General features: G+C 34.3%; 1 pseudogene; it reads left to right on the forward strand.

The window, feature by feature from the left end:
* Nucleotides 1-1,717: 1,717 nt before the first annotated feature.
* On the forward strand, nt 1,718-10,163 carry LOC142638328 (putative fructokinase-3; annotated as a pseudogene).
* Nucleotides 10,164-14,069: the final 3,906 nt, after the last annotated feature.

Below are 14,069 nucleotides of genomic sequence, written 5' to 3' on the forward strand. Positions count from 1 at the left end.
TTGTCTCATCAAAGATCACCTAATACTATGAGCTGATTTGATTTCAAAATATCTACTCCAAAAAGAGAAAATTTAGAACTACAACCTTTTGTGTCATGGTGCATCAAACATCCGCCTAGTTTCTTAAGCACCAGGATTTTTGAATCTTTCAAATTATTACTGTTTGGGACAAGACTTAGGTACAGTACTTAAGTGCTGTTCCTTAAGTTTCCTTCTTAAGATTCAACCTTATGAATTTTTTCTCATGGGATGGAAGTGTATTTTTTTAGTTAAGTAGTCACATGGCTGAATCTTAAGAGGAGAACTTAAAGAACAGCACATAAGTTATTATACCTAAGTTTTGTCCTTACTGTCTGAGGCCCATTCTTATGTATCTAGATAATAGTGCTCGATTGCATTGATTTTAATTATTTTTTCAATGCTTATGAGTGGCAAATGGCAATATAATTATTTGTTTGGAAATGGGTTTCATAAATTTCATGTCTTCAGAAATATACACTCCAAACTTAGAGGTCCAAGTTTCAAAGTGATGATGAGTACCTAAACAGTGCTTCATATTGTTGGTTGGGTGGGGAGTTTAATCCATGAGATTAGGACTTCCAGCGTACCATCAAAGTACATGAGGGTTTTGGTGTTGGCGTGTGAGTATATTCTCTTATCTCACCTCCTTCCCCTATATATATATATATGTGTGTGTGTGTGTGTGTTTCTCAAAAAAAAAGTACATGGGGGTGGCCATAATTCTATGAGTGATGCTAACGAGTGTACTCAGGACAATGGTTAACAATCTAGTTTAGGAAAGTTTTGACACTACTTTTATGAGAAATGAAAAAAACTGTCAAACATTAATTGCTTTCTTTTTCTTTTCCCATAAAAACTTTCTTTAAATGGATTGTTAACCAATGCTCTAAGGACATCCATTAGCATTTTCCTAATTCTATATACAAATCAATCATAATAAATGCTTATTAATTACTACTATTATTATTATCAATTCTATATTTAAGGCAAAGAATAAAAGAAAGAAAATTTTATAATTTGTTAAACTTTCCTGTGGTGTGTGTGTGTGTATATATGTATATAAAAGTTGCAAACCAAATCAGAAGTAAGTTTTCAATATTCTAATAAACAAGATAAGGAGACTTTACAAATATACTCACAAATGTACGTGTGTGTCTTGGCCTTGGATAGTAGATCAATAGAGTATACCGTGAAAACCAAGAGAAAATGAAAAAAAAAAAAAAAAATTTCTTAGGAGAAAATGTGATGCGAGAATTAACTAGTTTTTTCTTTTTTTTTTCCCTGGGTTTGCTAGCCACTGCGTTTGGCTGTTTCCTTAGATAACCCCTGGGTATTGACATGTATTTTCTTCACATAATAATATACCACTATCGTCTTCAATCAAAAAGAGAAAAGAGAATTTTTAACCAAGTGAGGTTCAAATAAAAAGAAACCAGAGAGAAAAAAGTAGATGTAAAAGAATTAACATGGTTTAGACTTACTACTTGTATTCACAACGGAAAGCCTTAAGCAAATTATATCTTTATTATTTTGAACCATGTGTTACAATGGATCCTATGTAGGGTATGCACAAGAATATAATAGGTTTAGTATTGTAACCTTAAATCTACTATGATAGCCCATGGTATTCTACTAAACCTTACAAATTTATGTTAATAACCTAATATACAATATTATAATATATTCTAGCATGCCCCTCACACTAAAAAGGGAAACCTGAAAATATTTTGAGTTTGGAATGTTAGCTCTTGAAGGAAACCATGACAATGTATGTCATTGTCAACGACAAATGAAGTTGGGAAGATGACCACTAGTAATGGAGAATGGTTGCACCAGTGATCAAAGAGTGTCTACTATGGTTGGAGAATGGATGCACCGATGGCCTGAGGAACGTCAATAGAGGAACGGTGACTCAAGGATGGCATACACGAGAAAAAAGCCGGTGGTAGTTGATTGTGAACAATGGCTAGAGGATGGTGACATCGATGCTAGATGACAACAACACTCTTTACTAAAAGATGTTGTCATATGCTGTAGGAAAACCGTTGGAGGGAGGCACGATCAAGAAGGAATGCCAGAAAGGAAGGAGAAGGGTTTCAAAGAGAGAGAGAGAGGAAGGAATATATTAGGTTTAGTATGATAAACCTAAATCCATGGTATTCAACCTGATTTCTTTGGACATGATGACTTTTTTGAATCTGTACATTGTATACCTTGTATTGTTTCCAATTTTAGTATGAATCTTAAATGTTGGACAAAAAATAGAGATGAACTTGTGAATTTTTCTGTGCTGGTTCCATTTTTTTTCGTTAAAATTGAAAGGGCTTATTTCTACGTATATCTTAGTATTTTGTAACTGAATTGATTTTTTGGCTTGAGAATTTTAGTTAGAATATATTTATGAGATTGCTTAAAGTTGTTTATTTTATTTTCTTAATTCACGTGAGATTAAGTTGTGATTCAACAAAAATCTTAATATTTATTTTAAAGTTCCTTAAAATTGTTTACCTATGTCATGTTCTGCTAATCAGTCTACCCTGTGATATGAACTGGCACGTCAACAATTAGGATCATGTTGGCATAGTTTTCTGATTCCTCCCCATCGTCCATGCCTAATGATTACATTGACAAGCTATAGCTTTGTAGTTCATTCATGATTCATCTGATTCTTTTATGCATTTCAGATCCTTATTTCAATCTATTTTGATCACTTTGTCTCCACTGTGCATCACAGGTAGGTGAAGATGAGTTTGGTTTACATGTTGGCCGACATTCTTGTACAAAATAATGTTGACAATTTTGGCATGCGTTTTGATCCACATGCAAGGACAGCATTGGCATTTGTTACACTGAGAGATGACGGCGAGCGTGAATTCATGTTTTATTGCAACCCTAGTGCTGATATGCTTCTTCACCAAGATGAAATTGATGCAAACCTATTTAAGAAGGTAAAAGGCCAACATTCTACCTAAGCAATAAAGAACGAAGAATGACTTGAACTGTGTAACCCCTAAACTGGTTGTTGAGGCAAACTGCTTGTCAATTGTAATTGCTATTTAGGATAGTGGTAAAGGTATCAATGAAAAACAGCCTAGTCTAATGGCTCTCATCAGCTATATTTTTCTTATTTCAACATGCAAAAGTATTTTTTAGATGAAAAGCTGTAACAGTTATTTTTTATTTTAAAAAAAAAAAAAAAAAAACCCAAAAAACATAGCTTTTAACAAAACATATCATGTTCAACATCCAAAACGACCCCGTTAGGAAAGCAGGTGAGAGTTTCTTTCTTCACTTAATATATCAAATGGATTATATATTGGATGAGATTACCTCTATTTGTGTCTATGCATAAGTGTCATATGTTTTGTTCATATAGTTGATCTCAAGTTTAGTAAAGGCAGATGGTGGTAGGTTGACGACTAGCCTAAAATTTAGTCACTTTATTAAAGAGCACGAGTATAAAGGCAAAGAATGTAATATTAGATAAAATAGAATATCGAAAAAGATACATGTGAAGGGCTCTAATTAGTATGTTGAGAATCCATATTCAACTCCAACATTTTGGAATTGCAATTTGGTTGTTGAGGTTGTTGTTTGATCAGATAAGGTTATTAAATAAGAGCATATTATAGAATCTCAAATAGTAAATGTTTATTGAGTGAAATTCCTTGTTCGGAGAAGTTGCTTAAATTCAGGATGTCACTCACAAGTCATAATTATTTGGGTATGGAACCTTCTTTTTATCTTTTTCCAATCTGAAATATGGTATTGAACTTGCTGATAAGTAAATGGTTTCTATATGATAATCGTTGATGAAGGCAAACATATTTCATTATGGATCGATTAGTTTGATTGAGGAACCTCGCAGGTCTGCTCATCTTGCTGCCATGGACATTGCTAAGAAGACAGGTTGTCTGATATCTTTTGACCCAAATTTGAGGTTGCCACTTTGGCCATCTGCAGAGGCTGCTCGAGATGGTATTATGAGCATATGGAACCAATCTGACATTACTAAGGTACATATTTTGACATTTGGGCACCATATATATTCTGAAGTATTACATTAAATTCTCAGCTTACAAGCTTTTACATACACATCACTGTTGGAATTATTTGGGGAAATTGCAGATAAGTGAGGAGGAAATCACATTCTTGACCGGAGGTGATGATCCTTATGATGATGATGTTGTGCTGAAGAAGCTTTTCCACCCAAATCTTAAGCTACTGCTCGTAACTGATGGAGCACAAGGCTGCAGATACTATACAAAAGTCAGTATCCATGTATTTTAGGTTAACAATGATTTCAAAGCTTTATTCCATTTCTAGTAATTGATTCCTCTAGGCCTTTGGTATCTTTTATTCACTTCACAACCATGTAATGAAGAGGAGATCCTAATGATATGTGACCTCATATTGGACAAATGGAATTGGTATCTTATGCATTTTAATCTTTATTTTTTATAATATTATCAGTTAATCAGGAGTAATTTCTTTTTTATGGTTGTGCAGGAATTCAACGGCAGGGTTTAAGGCTGAAGCTGTTGACACAACTAGTGCAGGTCACGCTTTTGTAGGTGGAATCTTGAACATTTTGGCTTCAGATCCAAATCTTTATAAGGTGCAACTCAATAAATTCTTTTGCTTTCTAGTGGCTATTCTTTGTTTCATTTTTTTCCATCTCTCTCTCATACAAACTAATTGGCTTTGCAAATTCTTGTGTATTTTGTCATTATTATTGCTGTGATAATGAAAATTATGGTACTAATACATAAACAATAAAACAGAAACATTAACACAAAATCTCTAGCTTAACATAGTTCTTTGGCTAGTTGTCCACATCCAAAGACAATATCAGTCAAAATTCACTATTATTAATATGGAAAACAAATACTCAACCAACTTTCACAATTCACAATTAATTCATCTCAAATCTCTTTCCAAAAAAAAAAAAAATCTCAAATCATACTCACAAGGCCTCACAAATTTAAACCAACTCAAATCTCATTTTACCAACTAAACACTAAATCTTAATTCACAAATATGACACATCTCTATAACTCAATATACACAATGGTCTTCTCACACTTAAACAATAAACTAATTCTCAACTCTATTTTAATTCACACACATGGGCATCTTTCAACTGTAAAAGCTATAAAACATTTTAGAGCCTCAGAACACAGCACCTCCATAAGTATCTTTGAACACCTGTATCACTCAGTTCAAAAGAACCATCACACTGTCCTCCATATTGGAGGACCACCTTTGACCAAACCTACTAGATCCTTAGAAACGAGGCTTATATACATGCTCCAATCTTCCTTTGTGTACAAGGAATACTAGATAACAAGTAAAATGTTTTTCTTCCAACCATTGTATGCACAATTATAAGCTTAATGTTGCCTTTAATTATGGCCCTGATGTCAACCAGGGCCATTGCTATGCCTTTGGAGAATTCATGAGCCCTACTTAAAGTTCATATGCTTTCTAATAAAGCAATTGTTATTGGAGCAGCATCGAGAGAAACTGATGAGAAACAGTGAGAGAGAAAAAAGAAAAAAGAAAAAAAGAGCAACATGTATAGATGAAATGGCGAAAATTGACTATAAACTGAATAAAGACGAGAGAGAGAAGGGATAAAAAGAAGTATGAAGCATTTTAATAGGAGACTGTCAACCAGAAATGGTAAATAAGCACAATGTAGGCTTGGTAAATAATAATTTTTTTATAGATTATTTAAAGTGGGAGGGGGGATTTCAAAATCTAGACATTTTCACAAGACAATGCCATTGAACTTCAAGATGAATGTAAATAATGAATTACAGCTATATGTTTAGATATTTAGTGAGTTATTCAAATTGTTAAATCCCACAATAAAATTTACTAGCAAGCTTATATCAGTTCTAAACTTGGATTGGTTATCTTCAAAACATTGTATTCACAGTCCTATTCAAGAACAAAATAATTTATTTGGGCTTGATTTATTTATTAAATTAATCCAAAATAAGGATTTGAGTTTGGCTTGTTTTTCAATAAATACTGTAAAGTAGTTTTTGGTTAAGCTTATGTTGTCACAGCTTTGACCTAGAAAAAACTACTATATTAGGTAGGACCACCATGAGCTAAGTTCCTTGTTGAATTGAAGCTATTCTATCTTTTGAATTAGACCCTTTTGGATATATACCACTATAATTTTTTTTTTAATCTTCTCTCATTTTCCCATGTGTGTGTTATTTAGTATAATGGGGATATTGTGTGTTTTAAAAATATTTTTAACACATTTTTTTTCTGTGTTAAAAATATTTAGTATTTTAAAAAAAAAAAAATTTTGAATGAAAGTATATGTGTAGTACTATTAAGTTAACCATTTAGAAATATGTGTAGTAATATTAAGTTAATCTTTTCAAAATATGTTTGTGAACCATTTCCCTACAAACAAAGTAAGAATAAGTGAACCATTAAGTGCTGTCTTTTCTTGTAACATATTAAAAGAAAATTTTGTTTGAAAAAATGATTGTCATAGTTGAGTTGGAGGAATGTATTAAAGTTGATGAACCATTAAGGAATATGCATCTGAAAAGTTGTGTACATTGTCATTTATTTTTATTTAGAAACTTAGATTTTATACTACAACGGTGTAATTCTGAGTGCAGAATGCATTTTACTTAATATTGATTCAATGACAAACCATACAACTTGAGTGTATTAATAATTTCAATGAATATAAACCTGTGTAATATTTACCTTTTTCTTTAACCTGTTACACTTTGCTTCTCTATAAACAATTGTCATATATGTATATTTACATGTTGGTCAAGGAATTAGGCAATGACAAACAACACCAAAGCTGGCTTCTATGCATAAAGTTAGGGACCAAAACCGCTTCATACTAAGCATTCGCATAAAGATAACAAAACTTGTCTTCTTGAACGTAATAATGTAATGGTTTTTATTTTATTATACATTATACTGCATGTTATGAGTGAAATTCCATTTGCTAAGTTTGGTTGTCGATTGCCGCTTCATATCACCAATATAAATTTTCACTATTGTAATGAGAATGTTGAATATGTAGGCAAAAGAAACTGGGCAAGCAGTGGAGCGTGCCGTGCCTTTTGCGAAAGTATACAGCACCAAAGAAGGGCATCCTGTTACTCCTGATGTGGGGGAGAAGATTGTAAGTCGTATATCGTAACCTATTTCTTTTGTATTTTGTGCGTGAATTGTTTAGAGCAAGTACTATGTTATTTGGTTCTTGTGTGATAACAGAAACAAATGACTGAAATTTTAAATCGTGGGAGCTCACTACAAGGATCACGGCGCGAAGGAATCCTATGGTCAAAGGATGATGCTTTTGCCCAAGTGATGGGAGCAGAACGCTCTGGACGTGTTCGTGGGGTGGGTTTTGGACCAACTCCATCAGGAAGAAATGGGTCCAACCGTTCATGCTACACACTTCCACCGTCGTCCATCGAAACAGCCCATAAAATGACTAAATTGGAAATTTCGCACCAAACTTCGGGGGACCAACTTGCCCAGGTAGAGCAGAGGCATCAGGAGCAAATCGCGGACTTACATGAGCAACATAAGGCGGAACTCACCTTAGCAATTGCCCAATCAGAAGCAAAGCATAACGAACAAATGACAGAGGTGATGAAAACAATGGGCGATATGTTACGTGATTTACGCCCACTTATAAGTGCTTCACAGCTGCAGTCTCAGGTACTAAAAATGTTGTGTTTAATTTAATTTAAAGAAAATAGTGGTTTATTGAAATGAATTGTTACGTTAGAAATAATACGATGTGTTTAATGTATTCAGGGTAACGCTGCATCTAAATGAAGACTCTTCGTGGATATTTTGTGATTGTATATTGTATTATATACAGATTGACAATAATTTGGTTGTTCATGAAGGAATATGGTAGACATTATTATTATTTTGATATTATACACAGGTCAATCATGCCATTCAAAGATAGCCAATATTTTTTGTGCACAAAAAACCTTGTAGTTGTATCTCTTGTATATGTAGACAACTACATTGATGTTTTAACAATATAGAAGAACAACCAAGAGGATTAAATAGTGAAGCCATGCATTCTCATTGTAAATTTGAAATATGAACAATACAATTTCGTAATTTGTGGTTTGATTTGTTTTCTTTATTGTTATTTTAAAACTTTTTGCTGGTTCAATTTGTGTAATTTTGTTGGATAAGAAAGTTTTCATTATCGCTCATGTTGATAATGGCAAGTCGAGTCTTTGCTGACAGGCTTTTGGAGCGCACTAGGACCATTAAGAGAGGACATGGTCAGCCTCAGTACCTTCACAAGTTGCAGGTATGTCGGCACTTTTAAAAGATTTGTTTTTGTTGTTGTTTAGGAAGAATTTGACCTTTGGTATTCAAAGGAATTTGTCTTGCTTTCGAGTGGGCTTGTTTAAGAGTGATGAGTGAAGTTTATACTTGTCACGTTGTGTAGGAAGAGACATGCATAGGGAATGATATGAAATTAATAGTGCTTTTGAGTGTATGACAACTGAGAAGCTATGAATTTTTACTATTTACCAGAAAAAATTGGGTAAAAAGTTGCAAACCTTAACAGTGCTTCAAAAAAAATAAAAATCTTTGAATCTATGTCAATTTTACTATAAATAGTTTCCAAATTAATGTGCAAATCAATGTAATTAGTGTCACATCAACAATAATTTGACAAAGCAGTTTATGTATTATCACTCTTGTCACTGTTAGTTGCTAATGCTTGTTGTTGTGTTTGTTGAAATTCATGGAGCATTCATGTGTGTTGCTAAGAAGTGGAAAAAATGAGCTGTGTTAAGATCAGTGGGGACTTGGTCAACCACTTGTTGAATTTCACGGAGAACTTTGAGAAATTGATGTTTCCTTTGTAGGAACATGAGTCCAATGAAAATAAGGGTGTGTTGAGCATTCCAATTGACATTTTGATGTTGCCAAGGAGTATATTTTCTACATGGACGTGTCTGGTCTGTCCAAGTCTGATATTCAGGTGTGTCTATCTTTCCCACCTTCCTACATTGCTATAGGGTTTTATTTTACAATATTGTGTTTATTGAATGGTGTGGTTGGACTTAGAAGTTTGTGGAATTTGATGAAGAAGAGGTACAAGGTTGAAAGAGCTTGTAGTGATAGTTGCACATCCATTTTCATTTGATAAAGAAGAGAATGATTTGTTTCTAGTTAGGTGCAAAAATTTGAGACAGCATCTGCTGATAACGTACATCCAATTTATTTTGATATGGATATGGTCCATTGAATGTGGAAGATTTTAATTTCATAAATTGGGTAAAAAGTTGTAGAGACCAAATTTCATCCGCAAAAATTATAATTGCTTTAGAATTATAAACATAAATTGGGCAAAAAGTTGTCTAACTTTACCAAGCATTCTCATTAGAGTGTCTGTATTTATAGATACAACATTGTTGCAAGGAGGCAGTTTGTGGGATGGCCATTGGATTTTCTGGATTGGGTATTTTTTTGCTTGCATTGCTTATTATTGTTTCTCTTTGAGCTTACCAAAGGAATTTCAATTTACGAGATCCCTTCGAAGTTAAAAACTTTGTTCTAGTGTATATGAAGAACGCAGTATTATTAGAAGATTTTATAGTAATTTTGGTTTGTAGTTTTGTAATTTTGTTGATAATGGCACAATTTGCCACATTTTATCCTCATGTAAAGCTTGCTATCTCTAGTATAATGGTCTTTATGGCTAGCAAATGTTCATTGCCGCATTTTAGAGTGTCTGTATTTATAGATGCAGCCGCTAATCTTGTCTAACTGCTGTCATTATATTTTTGTAGTGCCATTGAAACATAAACTGTGTTATACCTGGAAAGCAACAAGGGTATCCACTTGTAGACAAGAGCTTGGAGATAGGAAGGAACCCCTAGAAGCATCTGTGTAATGTTTGTAGTTGAGGATGGTTGAAAAATCATATGTTGATGCTTGTTGCAACTTTTTTGCTGTATTCAACTGCATATTCCTTGAATGTTGATAATTTTCCATAGTCTTTAAAGCTTGATTGAGATTGTGACAGGTTTGAGATTGTTATTTTGTTGCATGCGTTGGAATTTTGTAGGAATAAGAAATTGGAATTGTGTGTGACAGGTTTTTTATAGTAGTGTTTGTAAAATTTATAGTAGCGTTTGTAAATGCATTTGTCATGTAGCGTACAAATTTAAAATAAAAAAAAAAGTCTATAGCCGCGTTTTAAAAACGCGGCTATAGACAAATTCAAAAAACGATACAGGGGTTATAGCCGTGTTTTCAAAACGCGGCCATAGTAATGGGCTGAAGCCACGTTTTTATAAACGTGGCTATAGGACATACTCTAGCCACGTTTAAACGTGGCTATAGGGCAATTGTTGATTGCCCGGAAGCAAGATTAGCCGCGTTTTTAAGAAGTCTATAGCCGCATTTTAAACGCGGCTAACCTTGCTTCCAGGCAATCAACAATTGCCCTATAGCCACGTTTTAAATGTGTCTATAGAACGTGGCTATGGCCGCAGTTCTGAAACCGTGGCTAGAGTATGTCTTATAGCCACGATTATAACGTGACCATTGATCCTGCCTATAGCAACGGCTACAAAAACGTGGCCATAGGCCCATCAAGCCTATAGTTACGCATTTTAGGCCATAGTTAAAAATGTGGCCTAAAAAAACACGGCTATAAACCAAATCGTCCTATAGCCACATTTTCTCGAGCTATAGCCACGTTTTAAAAACGCGGCTATAGAACCTTTTTTTTGTAGTGAGTCGTAAATTCCAATACTTTTTTTTTTAATAATTATAATGGAGATGAGAAGATTTGAACCTTAGATATCTCTGTTCAAAACACCAAAAAATACTTGTTAACAAGAAGACTATTGGCAAGCTCTGATTCTTATTTCTTGATAAAGAAATAAAGCCAGATTACATTTTCAACAAGGAAAATACTTGCCTTCCACATAATTAATACTCAACGTTAAACCAGGACTCTCAGATAATTTTCAATAGTCATCATTGGCATTCACTCCTGAGGTGATGGGTGTGGAAACATAACATTAGTATGCATTGGTATTTTTGCGTTTTACAGGATGAAAAGCGATTGAGAGAAGCTGTCCAGTTTGCAAATGCGTGCGGTGCTATCACAGTGACAAAGAGAGGAGCCATACCTGCACTCCCCACTAAAGAAGCCGTTCTTCAAATTCTATCCAAAGTCTCAGCTTGATTCAACCATGCCCATGTGGAGGGAAGGGATGCTTAGGTTTTGGAGGCTTAATATTAATATATAATCATTAGGTCTTAATTAAGTTGCTCATATATCTTCTTGGTAATAATTCTCTCCAAAAAGAGCCAATAAAGTTATCCATCACTCAACTATTTAAAAAAAAAAAAAATAGAAGTACCTTTAAGTTGTCTAGTACTGGTTTTTTTTTTTTTTTTTTTTTTAAGATGGTTACAATTTATAGCTAACCTTATAACTGGAATCCTTTTTTTACTAAGCCCAAAGTACTTTTGTACAAAGAAGATGCCAATTAAGCTACAACAAATTCTAAAATTTTAATGACCAAGTCTCTATCAAATAGGGTACTTGGCACATGATATTAAATTATTTTTCTAGGAGGTTAGCCCCACAGTAGCCTTAATTAAAGGAATTCTTCTCAAAAAAAAAATTTATATATATATAATAAAAAAATAAAGGAGCCCACCTTCCTAAAAAGGAATGTTGAAAAGTACATGGTTTAGAGCAATCGCATCAGTCTGGCCAAATTTTTCCGTCTATTTTATACTAAAAACTTACTTTTTCTATTTTACACTACCATTTTTTCAAAACACCCGCATCAGTTCATCTATTTTACAATCTACTCTATTTAAATAAAATTATTTATTCTTTTTTTGTTATTTATTAATATCTCTCTTTTTTTATTACTGATTTATTAATTCCCAATTACCATATCTTTCATCAGTCCAATCCAAAAGCCTCTTTCTCATTCCTCCCTCAACTATCTTCCTCTCTTAAACACTCACACACGGTGACAAATCCAACAGCAAAGCGACAGCAAATTAGCGGCAATAGTGGCAATAGATCGACGGCTGTAGCAGTTCCGTTGGGTTTTTTAACATGGGTTTTCGATTTGGTTTTGATTTTCCAATCGTTTTGAATTGATTTTCTGGTGGGTTTGAATTGATTTTGGTTTGGGATGGTTTTTTGGTGGGTTTGAATTGATTTTGAGTTGGGTTTGGAATGTGGGTTTGACTTGATTTTGAGTTGGATTTTCTAGTTGCTTGTGTTGATTTTAGTTTAATTTTCCGTTAATTTTGGGTCAACTTTGTGGTGGATTATCAATTTTTCAAATGATGTGTTGGTGTTGGTTGGGTGGTTATCCTCGGCTTCTTCCTTCTTCTTCTTATGCTTTGCTTAGTTGTTGCTGGGTTGTTGTGAACATTGAGATGAAGTAGTTTGATAGAGGAGAGAGAGAAAAATATATATATATTTTTTTATACACAACTAGAGCAACCACATCAATCCTTGTATAGTCTTCTAAAATAGAAAAAGGTACCTATTTTACACATTTTGAGCAAAAAAACACCCACATCAGAGGGTGTAAAAATGTGTAAATATACACATTAGCTATAATAACCATGTATATTTACACGGCCACATCAGTTCGTTTAAAATTGTCTATTTTACACTAAAAACCTACTTTTTCTATTTTACACAAGCAATTTGTAAAAACACCCACATCAAATCATCTATTATATACTATCTTTTCTTTAAATAATCATTTAATATTATTATTTTATTATTTAACCTACCCACCTGCCTACCACCCACTACCCACAACATCCACCACACACGGTTTCCCTCTCAATTTTTCTCATTTTTCAGAACAACACTCTCTTCTCTCACGATCAACCATAGCCTTTGTTTCCAAACTGCCCTCCTCTCTCACGATCCAGAGCTCACCTTGAGCTCCATCCAGGGCCGAGAGCCCCAAATACTTCGCCATGCCATCATCGGTGGTAGCAAAGATCAGCCGCAACACCGCCACAAACAGTGGTCCAAATCTTCACTCTCTCATGGCAGCAGTGAACACTCCACCCAAGCTTCCATGGCAACGACGACAGTAGCTTTGGCGTGAGTTTTGGTTTGATTTTTTATTGATTTTGGGTTCCATTTTTTGTTTGATTTTACATTGATTTTTTGGTTGAATTATTATGTGTTGTAATGGTGGTGGTGGGGTGGTACTGGATTGTGGTGGTGGGTGAATGGTTGATCGACTGTGCTGATTTAGATGAAGAAAGGGAAAGGGAGAGAGAGAGTGAAATGAGAAAGAAGAGGGATCTGACCGGTGACAGAGAAAATAGTATAAAATATTGATTTACAAGGTTACAGTAACCGTGTATATTTATACGGTTACTGTAGCAGATGTCTAAATATACACACTTATGCACCCATTGATGTCGGCCGTTTTTGAACAAAAATGTGTAAATTTAAGCACTTTTTCTATTATACACACTTATACACCCACTGATGCAATTGTCTACTGTAGCTCGTGTATTTAATATTTTTCTCTCTCCTTATCTCTGTTACTCTCACTCTCACCTGCCGCCGATCACTCTTCTTCTTCCTCAGTAGCCGTGACTTGAGTCCATGACTGATTGAATGATGCCGCTATTCTTCAATCTGATATTCCGGCGAGCCAAAATGATGTCGCCATTCCAGCATCCTTCAATCTGATCTTCAATCAAATCGCTCAAAAACTCAAAGACCAAATTGCTTAAAAACTCAAAGACCAGATCGCCCAAACTTGAGAGCTGTTGAGGAAGAAGAAAAGTCCGATAACCCATGAGACCCATCTGCCAAGTGCAAGTCCAAGCAAGCCGCTTGGGGTAGCTCCATGAAACCCATCTACATCTTCTCTATCTGGGCTTCTTCTGTTTTTTTTCTATCTAGGTAGCTCCGCAAGCCGCTTGTGTGTGTGTGTGTTTTTTTTTTTTTTTTTGCCTGTTTATATGTTTGATAAGAA

This window comes from Castanea sativa, chromosome 6 (genome assembly GCF_040712315.1).
Source record: "Castanea sativa cultivar Marrone di Chiusa Pesio chromosome 6, ASM4071231v1".
Classification (NCBI taxonomy): domain Eukaryota; kingdom Viridiplantae; phylum Streptophyta; class Magnoliopsida; order Fagales; family Fagaceae; genus Castanea; species Castanea sativa.